Here is a 10,443-nt window from a genome sequence, read left to right as displayed (position 1 = left end):
AAACGCCACGGGACCGCAAGATGACAAGCGCGTCATTCTGCACGCGCGTTGAATATGAAATACACGTTTAAGGTTTTTTTTATTGAACGCTCACGCGATGCTGTTTGTTCAACTTACAAAATGGCCGCACAAATACCAATGTGAGATAGCTGTTTTGTCAACTTAGAAAATGGCCGCCTGCTCGCATACCGGGGCGCGTATATAGGCGCTCTAGTTCTTATGGTTGAACCCTGCATTTCGGAAGCTGCACCAAGACCCGAGCAACAGATAAACTTATCGCCATGGCACTACTGCAAGCGATGCCTGCCACGTTTACAGCACACAATTTCATGGCTATGCTTACAGCCAAATTCTCCGCTTGCTCGGCACCTGGCGAATTTCTGCACTAGCTGTGTGTGTGTAGAATGCCTCGTACAAACGTGGAGTACGGACACACACAATCCAAAATTCCCTGCTCACTGGATAAAACACGCTTGATGTAAGCATGGAGGAAGATGATGTTAGCGCAGAAATCCCTGCTAACGCAAGCACAGAATTCCCTGCTTCCGCCGATTCTTGGCTTAAATGGTAAGCAGAGCGATGAAATTGAGCCCCTGTCTGCCCGTAGCGGTAGAGACTCACTTTATCCATTGAACAACATCATGGATTTGTCTGCCGTTTGTATTTTAAAATTAGCTCATGGTCGTAGATGCTGTAATGTAATTGCTTGAACCTGTTTGAACTGCACTGCCATCTTTGTCCGTAGCGCACTCATATCCGATCTTGGTAGGCATTTTAGAAACCTGGGGAAATCAACGAGACAAGAACAAATGGTTTTAATATTTCAAGATGATCCCAGTTGACACCTGGGCCTAACTTCTTAAATCCTGTAAGCACAAAAACTTGCTAAGCACAGAAAAGTATAGCTTAACAGAAACAGGTTACCTGCCAACTTATCTTAGGACTACGTTGTTGTGACATTGTTGTAACAGCTTTATGAAATTCGGCCCAGAAAAAAACCAAATATGGCAAAAATGTAATCTATGCGCCAACAGCCCCAAGCTGATCAAGGGTATAATGTTAATGTGCTCATGGCACATTTACATGAACACTAAAAAAGTATGTAGTGCAAGCATTTCACAGGTTAAGTTTCCCACAAACTTCACCATTTTCTTGTAGAAGTGCCCTTTACAAAATGAAAATGGCCCGTGCCCTTTCAAAGATGAAATATCAAGCCTGGAATTTCATCTATTGAGAAACAATTCCATTGAAGCATGATTGAAGTAACCAAACCTCCAGGGGATGTCACTCTTGGTGAAGACTGTGAAGATGAGATTACCAAGTTGTTTATTGCCATAATATAATGAGGTAGGTTTACACAGGGACAATGGGGTGAGTGCACTGGCACTCATGTGAATCCTGGATCTTGCATACAAAGTAATGAACAACACTCCACTTCTGATTCCCCCTAACACTAAACCCTTTTCACACTACATAGCTAGTTCTTAGATGGCTGACCTTTGTTTACAAAAAGAATGACAAGGCAGCAAGATACTATACTGGTCATAGAGTGACCATGGGAAAAGCGCTTTTGAATTTATAACAACAAAAGCTAACACAAGTTTTTAAGATGTGCCCTGTTTTCGTCATAATGTATTTATAAGACAAAGGCTATATAATTGCATTGTGAAACAATACTTTATGTAAGTAAGGTTTGCATGTTATTTCTACCTCCATGGTGACACCATGTAAAAAATCTCTTTTGTGAGTAGTGGTTTCTCTGAGACGAGCAGGTTCGTTCTGCTCAAGGTTTTCTGACTCTGGGCGCCTTCTGGAGAAATCAAACTACATGTATTTACACATCGACACGTAAGCCCATTACTAACCCCCTGATAAGAAAATTATTTAAAAAATTATAGAACAGTTATAAAAAAAAATTAAAAAATTGTTTAATTAAAAAACAGAAAGTGCAATCTTCATTAAATAACAGTTTTGATGCGTTCTTTCCACTTTCATTGGGCTATGTACACATCATGCCTGCAGGAAGGTCAGGCTACTGATAAGCCCTTGCTAGCTCTATGGATATAAACATTCCATTTCAATAAATAAAAAAGTGAGCTTTCTACAATTTGAAAGACAACTTCAATGCTGAGTTTCTAACCCCCACCCCTCTAAGCAAAGACCAAGTTGAGTGGAGTGTGCAACCCTTAAATAAAGTTATTATAAGCTCTACTCCTGGCATTATTGATTCGATTCCATAATCCATTCAGCCATGACTTAACACCAACATCCAACTGAGACCCAAACAAACCAGAGAAGAGAAGCTTCTGGAAATATTGACAGCAAAGGATACAAAGGAATTGTGCAACAACTGGCTAAACACAGCACCATCAATAGGGGCACTCAACCAAATGTTATGTTTGTCAACAATGAGCACATTTCCCCCTCAGATCTTGTTAATACTATGTATACTATGTAAACCATGTGGGAAATGCTGTAACCCCAATCTCACATCTTATTTCATTGATATTAAGAAAAAACATGCACTGAACTTTCAAGAGAACTGTCTCTACCAATCGTTTTTATTGGGGGCACTTTCAATTGATCCAATCTGACACAAACCATTACCAAGCAGGTATAAGCATGGAGGTAGAGATAAGCATTGAGGAGGTTCATCCATGGTACAAGCAATAATATAAAGTCAATTGATCCAGCCATGCATTGTAATTAGTTTATTCACTGCTTAAAGTAACACGTTGCCTTGGATCGGTCGAGTTGGTCTTTGAACAGCGTTTGTAACCGTTTTTTTATAAAATGCATATGGGTAGAAAGATGTTGTAAAAGTAGAATACAATGATCCACACAAACATGCCTCGAAATTGCACGATTTTCCTTTTACCTCGTCGACTAACACGGTCAGCCATTTATGGGAGTCAAATTTTTGACTCCCATAAATGGCCGACCGTGTTAGTTCGCACAGTAAAAGGAAAACCACGCAATTTCGAGGCAAACTTGTGTGGATTATTGTATTCTACTTTTAAAATATCTTTCCAACCATATGCATTTTATAAAAAAGGGTTACAAACGCTTTTTATAGACCAACTCGTCCGATCCAAGGCAATGTGTTCCTTTAACTCTAAAACCCTCTACTGCTACCACTCACTGGGCTCCAAGGCCCCTACCAATCAATTCCTAGTATTGGAAATCTTGTTTGTTTTCAACTTTTTCCTTCCCCAAGCACAACATGTGCGCACTTACCATTAGCATACAATCACTTTGGCAGCCTTTTAAAAAAACTTGTTTGTGACATTCCATCAGTTGCTTTCTCCCCCCTCTGTGGCCTTTGCACAGCTGATTGGACTCCAGTGAAAGGGGTTTTGAGTTTGAGTGATTGTCTTAAAGGGGAATGTCATTCCTTCAAAGTGTGCATGAGGCATTCACTGTTCCTGGTTTGATTGGCAGCATGTTGCACCACAGCACCTTGTAAACCATTACGTGGTGCTATAAACAGAAAAGGAATAGGTATATCATAATTCAAACGTAGTCCCACATACCTTGCAGGAAAATACTGTATGTTATTAATTGTTAAAGCGCCTTGAGTGTCACTGAGTGACAGATATGAGCGCTTCATAATAAGAAAGTCACTATTAATATTATTATTATCTAAGGTGATCATTCAATGGTTCCAGGCCTCTCTTGAATGCCGAGGTAAATGCAAGATTCTCATGATCTTTATCATTTGTCACAACATTCAAATTTCTTACTCTGTCTTTGTACTGCACCCCAGGAAAAATATTTTGACGGACCGCCTTGTTGGACAGGAAATTTCCAAACATTTAAGTTTCAGTTAGAATGTTTATGGAGCCCTGCATGGTTTGTTTTAACACTCCCGCTCCAACCTTTTCCTGTGCACTGTAAAAAAGATTCATTATCAGGAACAACAATGAACCAACTTGTGTATACAATTTAAAATTTTCATCACAGTATATATGTAGCACAAAAATTAGGCCACTCAATCTGAAAGATACTTTACTTAGTATCTACGTTTAAAATATCGTGTTTAAAACAAATTCATTAAATAACATTAAAATAATTTTTTTCTTTGTTTCTTTCTTCAAATCAATTGATGAAAAGTTGCAATGAAGTAAAAGGGGTTAACATTCAAGAAGCTGATGTAGTGAACAATAATAGTAACGACATGTCAGAATTGGCACTTCTGGCACGAAAAGTAGTTTGGAAGTTTTGAAAGGGTAGTTTTTTAACAGTCAAACCTTGAATTGTCCTCTCAGATCCTTTCTTTTCTAAGTGCAGTAAGGCGTAAGCACCCCGATCTTGAGAGTAAATGTACTTTTCTAGATTATATACAATTTCTTTTTTACTGAAGCTGTCAACAGTTTTGATACTAACTTCACAATGCAACCAAGAGCTTCATGTAGTAAATCCCTTTAAAGTTTCATCAACTCTGTTTACGTGATGGTTTCCTTGCTCTATGCAGTTGAGCCAAACACATAAACAACAGCCCAAGGGATGCTTGAACTATGGGGTTAGCAACATCATGCTAATGAATATTCAAGCTTGTCATCTATGACGAGGTCAAAGTCAACCAATCAGACGTTAGTAAGGGAAAGTTGCTGAATATAGCTCCTGTTACTGGGTACCCTTGGCCATCATAAAACACTCAGTGTACTTGAATAGTGTACTTGAATCATAGAGAAATCTCTGTGTACTTAACTGAATGGAAGGACAGTTTCAAGACCAAGAGTTTGCAAGAAAGTTCAATGTAGGACTTTGCTCTGGGGATTATGATAATGTGATCAAGGAGGATGTGATGAAATTGAATTCCTTAGTTGATCAAAATAAAGTACTCAACCTTGGTACACAGTAGGCATTACCAAGGACTAGCGATTATAGTAGATATTCTACACAAATCATTGAATATAAAGTGACTAATTTATTGGCATAGTATTTTTGTGCTGTAGGCTCATTTGACTTTTCTTTTTTAAAAGCACAAAGGTGCAGCATTGACTTTAGGGTAAGTTTAGAGTAAAATGCGGCTTAATGGCTCATTTATGCAGGACATTTTGATGCGTCCACAATAGCTTTAAAAACATTTAAGCTTTTGAAAATAAACTAAACAAAAAACATTAAAACTATTATAAAATGCTCCATTTCTTGAGAATAGTCTTCCTGTGAATATTCGCCACTGGCTAGTTCTTTACACTGTGTTAAGTCTGCGTTAGAATTTTTTTGAAGCAGCTAAATTGTTATCTGCTTACTTGTTATTGTATCTTATTGTTTATACTTGTTATAGTTTTAGTGTTCTCTTTATGCACCTATAGGCTTTTTCAATTAGGCGCTTAACAAATGTCTTTATAACTATTATTATATTAAAGGAACACGTTGCCTTGGATCGGTCGAGTTGGTCTTTGAAAAGCGTTTGTAACCGTTTTTTATAACATGCATATGGGTAGAAAGATGTTGTAAAAGTAGAATACAATGATCCACACAAACATGCCTCGAAATTGCGTGGTTTTCCTTTCACCTCGTCGACTAATACGTCGGCCATTTATGGGGGTCAAAATTTTGACTCCCATAAATGGCCGACCATGTTAGTTCGCACAGTAGAAGGAAAACCACGCAATTTGGAGGCAAACTTGTGTGGATTATTGTATTCTACTTTTAAAACATCTTTCCAACCATATGCATTTTATAAAAAACGGTTACAAACGCTTTTGTTTTGACCAACTCGTCCGATCCAAGGCAACGTGTTCCTTTAACAAGTGTTGGTACATGTACTTCAAAAATTTCAGGTTTTGTGACCAAGATTTTTTTTTTAAGAAGGCATTCAAGTACAGCAGTTCACAAGAGGTCAGCAAACTTTCAGTTAAGTCAGCAAACTTTCAGTTAAGTCAGGCTTGAGAACCAGCTGTTGACATAGGAAACACAGCTTTGTCTTCGCTCATGCTCTAAATACACAGGAAGTCCTGTGCATGAAGAAACATTGTTATTTGTTAATGTTAGCTCAAGGTTTCTTTGTTTGTCGCCACTTTTGTTAAAGGTTTCTAAATTTTTGAAATACAATTGCCTACCAAAAGGATGCTGTTGCAACATACAGTTGTAAAACGAAAGTGAATCTTGCATTGAGGTTGATACATTTAGTGCAAAGGGTCAGCTATTGTAAGCCAAGGTTTTTCAGCCAGGAGTTGGTTATTAAAGGGTGTCTAAATTCGCTTGAAAGTTACTTGAAGGCAGTGGACACTTTTGGTAATTACTCCAAATAATTATTAGCATAAAACCTTACTTGGTGACGTGTAATGGGGAGAGGTTGATAGTATAAAGCATTGTGAGAAATGGCTCCATCTGAAATGGCAGTTTTCGAGAAAGAAGTAATTTTCCATGAATTTTATTTCGAGACCTCGGATTTAGAACTTGAGGTCTCGAAATCAACCATCTAAACACACACAACTTCGTGTGGCAAGGGTGTTTTTTCTTTCATTATTATCTCGCAACTTCTTTTTACAGGTTTGTTATTTTATGCATCATGTTGAGATACAACTACCTTCATGGATACACCAAGTGAGAAGACTGGTCTTTGACAATTACCAATGGGTGTCCACTGTCTTTAAACTGATGAGTGTCCAAATTGTTCTCCTACAATGAATTTACATTAAATGACACTGACAGATAAAACAGGGTTTCCAAATTTCAAACAGTGTGTCCAAAAGAAACGTAAATAAAGGCCTTGAACTTTGCTCTTGAAGGGGCACTGCAATTGTCCTCAAGGGGCACTTCTATGGGGAAAATGTAAGTTTGTATTGGAAGTTAGAACCTTGCAAAAGGAATTGCAGAAGAAAAAACAGGGCACCACATCATTCACTGATACTTCACGGAGGGCAAGGCAACTAAGGCAATTGCCTCCATTCCCCTGGTTATTGCCTTGGAGTGCCCTTGAAATGCTCTGACAGTATAAATGTACAATTCCCTTAAGACTTATAGGGTGCCCTTTAAAGGAGAAAATGTCTTGCTACCCATGTCCTTTCAAATAACAAAGCATACAGGCCTGCTGGCTATTGTAAGCTCATTTTTATTTTATTTTCTTTTTGTCGACGAAATGCTGATTAATTGGTAAACTTATCAAGAAAGATACGATAGAAACAAAAGTTTCAGCTGAATTTAGTAAGTTGAGAAAACAGAAAAAAGTTATCTCGGTAATTACACAGGTATACATTTAATGTAGTATTACCTATACCATCTTTCCAAAACGTTCCAGCGCTTGCAAGGTGCTTTGTGTGCGCGCGTGTTATTTTGATAATGATCTAATGTGATCACCCTAAACAGCATACAGATAGACGTATCGATGCATCTTTTGACAGCGTGTTTTGTGTAGTCTGTAACACAGATGGATCAATGACAGAACTTATTTAATACCCAATATATTAGGACACTTTTAAGTCACACTTCCAGCGGGTTACGATCGAGCAAGGCCTGCTGGGAAAGAAAAGTAAATGGCGTGTTGAGATCGTACACCGCTGGGACTAAGGTAGGTGGCACTCAAGCTTGCTAGTATTTAGTACCTTTAACTTTACTTCCCTTAGCCCTGCAAGGACACCGTTGCACTGCAAACAACTGTGACTTTGTATTCATATTTGTTTAAGTTTGTTGTTTTGTGTCCTATCTGAACTAGTCTAGTCTGAACTGTATCCTTGACTGCAACATTTTAAAAAGTGCTGATATACAATGATGTTACGTACAACGTATTACCAGTCAAAGTATGCTAAAATAATTGTTAAATTTGCATCGGGGATAAAGTATAAACACCGATGTGTGTAAGCACTGTATACTCAGAACTTCCCGAGTCCTGTGAAAAAAATATCACAGGCATATTACTTGGGTGGGATTCGAACCCACAGTCCTTGCAATTCTAGAGCAGTGTCTAACCAACTATACTACCGAGATTGCCTGGTAGCTAGAGGCAGTTCGAATCCTGTTTTGGCAGCGGGTCGCATTGATACAAAAAGAGATGTTAAATTTGTGCAAAAGTATGTGTAAACAACAGGCCTACACATTCACCCATCAATACAATATGTAAAGCACGATGTACATTACCAGTCAATGTATACATGCTAAAGTAATTGTTGTATCCTGAGTCCGAGACGAAAGTTATTTTTGTGACATTGTTTTATATTATAGATGTTTAATTTTAATTATGCTGGGATAAAGAATATTAATTTTGTTTTTTACCCATACACCGATGTGTGTAAGCACTATGATACTCAGTATACTTTCCCGAGTCCTGAGAAAAAAAATCACAGGCATATTACTCAAGTGGGATTCGAACCCACGACCCTAGCAATTCTAGCAACTAGACTACCGAGATTGCCTGGTAAGTAGCTAGAGGCAGTTAGAATCCTTATGTCTTGGTGCTCAGCAGGCGCTAGATCTCCTTTTTTGAAATTTTGACATCAGGTCGTCAACATTTCAAAAAGGAAATCTATAGCACCCCAGTTCTTGGTCTGCGCAATGGTATGTTAAATTTGCATTGCTTTACTAATTTATATAAAAACTACAACACCCATCACTCCGCAATTAAGGGAAGCTTTCAATCACCATTCATAAATATCTAGACAGTTTATAAATTCTGATTGGTCGAGAAGGCATCACGTGGGGCTGTTTGAACGGATGATAAAACACCAGTAAAAAGTGTTGAAATATGAGCGTGACACGGGAGCTTGCACCTGCGCTTATAAGACAGTTTCTCTTCATTCCTATTGGTCGAGAGCAACGGCTGGAACAGTTGTGCAACATCACGCAATACGCGCGATGCGCACAGCAATCTCCTTATGAGGAGTTGTTTACCCAAGGGCCTTACCATTTCATAGCTGGAAGGCTAGGGGTGTTGTGTTGAAAGAAATCATTGAACAACTATAATTTTTGCATTTATTTTACTTTTTGACCAAAAAGTGTTGATGTTTTTTTACCGAAAAGGCATTTATGAACGGGAATCAAAGTGTGTTGAATCGGTTTTCAACTAGTGGTTTAAACCCGCTGAGGCCTGGTTCTTGATAATTTACCTCGACTTTGTCTCAGTAAATAAAACCTCTTCACCACACATTGATTCCCTTATTTTTTTTTTATGAGCTTTCACCATTATCTTCAAACCGTCCGTCTGACCGTGTCATATTAGAATTTATTGTACACTAGTAAAAGTTTTGAACTACAAAAAGTATCCAAACCCTGACGTAAAAGTCCTTATGTACCACGATTTTAGCGGGTTAAGACGACACAGGAACACTTACATCAATTGAATTAATTATGTAAAAACAAATCACGAATTAATTAACAACGAACTGGTTTTCAAAACTGAGATTTAGAACAAAACTTTAGAAGGCAGAGACAAGTCAACTTTCTTCATTATTTTTCTACAGAATCACCATGAAACATAGGCCAACGGGACAATTGAACAGCCATCGTCATGTCAAAATACACATTTCTGTTACATTACAAATTACATTTATCACGGAATTGGTTATACACGGACTGTACTGGAAATTGTTAGTAAACCAACCACACATGGCATGGTATTTATAAACGCGAACGTGGGTGAAAGTTGTTACGGGATATATAGTTTTAGCCCTGTAATTGTCCTCTAAATTACGCTTGAGTAGTACTGAAAATGATCAAATGAAATTTTACTTACATTTCAGCCTCAAAAAAGAGAAAACTGGATCAAAAATATAGTCCCACGCCCGAGTAATTCACTTTTTATCGTCTGATATGTTACCGTAGATGATTGTCCAATCAAATCGTTGATTTTCCAGCAAAGGTCATAGGTTACGAAGTGGTGCGATAAGTTTTGACCAATGGGAGTAATCTTGGAAATTGGAGGAAACTTTGAAACTTCATGAATCACATTATAAACCCCTCGTGTTGGATTGTTGGTGTGTATGAGACTAACGGTAATTTTTTATAAAACTTATAAAGAGTTATGCTTAAATTTTTGCAGGTTTCAGTAAAATGAAAGCAAGGATTGTAAGTAATTATTGAGTATTTCCAGCTACGTGTACATCACGTGTAGTACACCACGTGTGTATGGACACGTAAATTCAACTATTGAGCAAGACTAGGTTGTTACTTGCACTATTCAACATGCCGGGCTTTTTAGTAATTTTGAAGGAAAATAAATGTCTGATAAGTAGGCCTACGTATGCCCAAGGCATTCAGTGTCGCCACTTACCTTATTTTTTTTTTTAACCCTAGTATAGTAATGTGCGTGTGTTTGGCTGGGTAAACCATTGTTGTGCAAGTAGTCGGCGGCGGGGTTTCCCATGGTGTATCTAACAATAGGACAATTTGCGTTGCCCTCGTGTTAGGGGGGGCTTCCGTACTTTCGAAACCTTTTCAACAAAGCTATGATGGTACCAACTCGTCCAGAATACTCCATGCACGTGGAAGTTTACCAAGGGG

General features: G+C 38.2%; 1 long non-coding RNA gene across 1 annotated transcript; it reads right to left on the bottom strand.

Annotated features, from left to right (window-relative positions):
• Positions 1–207: 207 nt before the first annotated feature.
• LOC139946418 (uncharacterized) lies at positions 208–9,792 on the bottom strand. The gene is made up of 3 exons (XR_011787237.1): positions 9,677–9,792; positions 3,238–3,480; positions 208–782 (listed from the first exon to the last, which is right to left on the bottom strand). It is a non-coding gene; the product is annotated as an uncharacterized lncRNA (long non-coding RNA).
• Positions 9,793–10,443: the final 651 nt, after the last annotated feature.

The sequence above is a fragment of the Asterias amurensis genome, chromosome 13, assembly GCF_032118995.1.
Source record: "Asterias amurensis chromosome 13, ASM3211899v1".
In the NCBI taxonomy this organism is placed as follows: Eukaryota; Metazoa; Echinodermata; class Asteroidea; order Forcipulatida; family Asteriidae; genus Asterias; species Asterias amurensis.
This window is presented reverse-complemented; position numbering and strand designations above follow the sequence as displayed.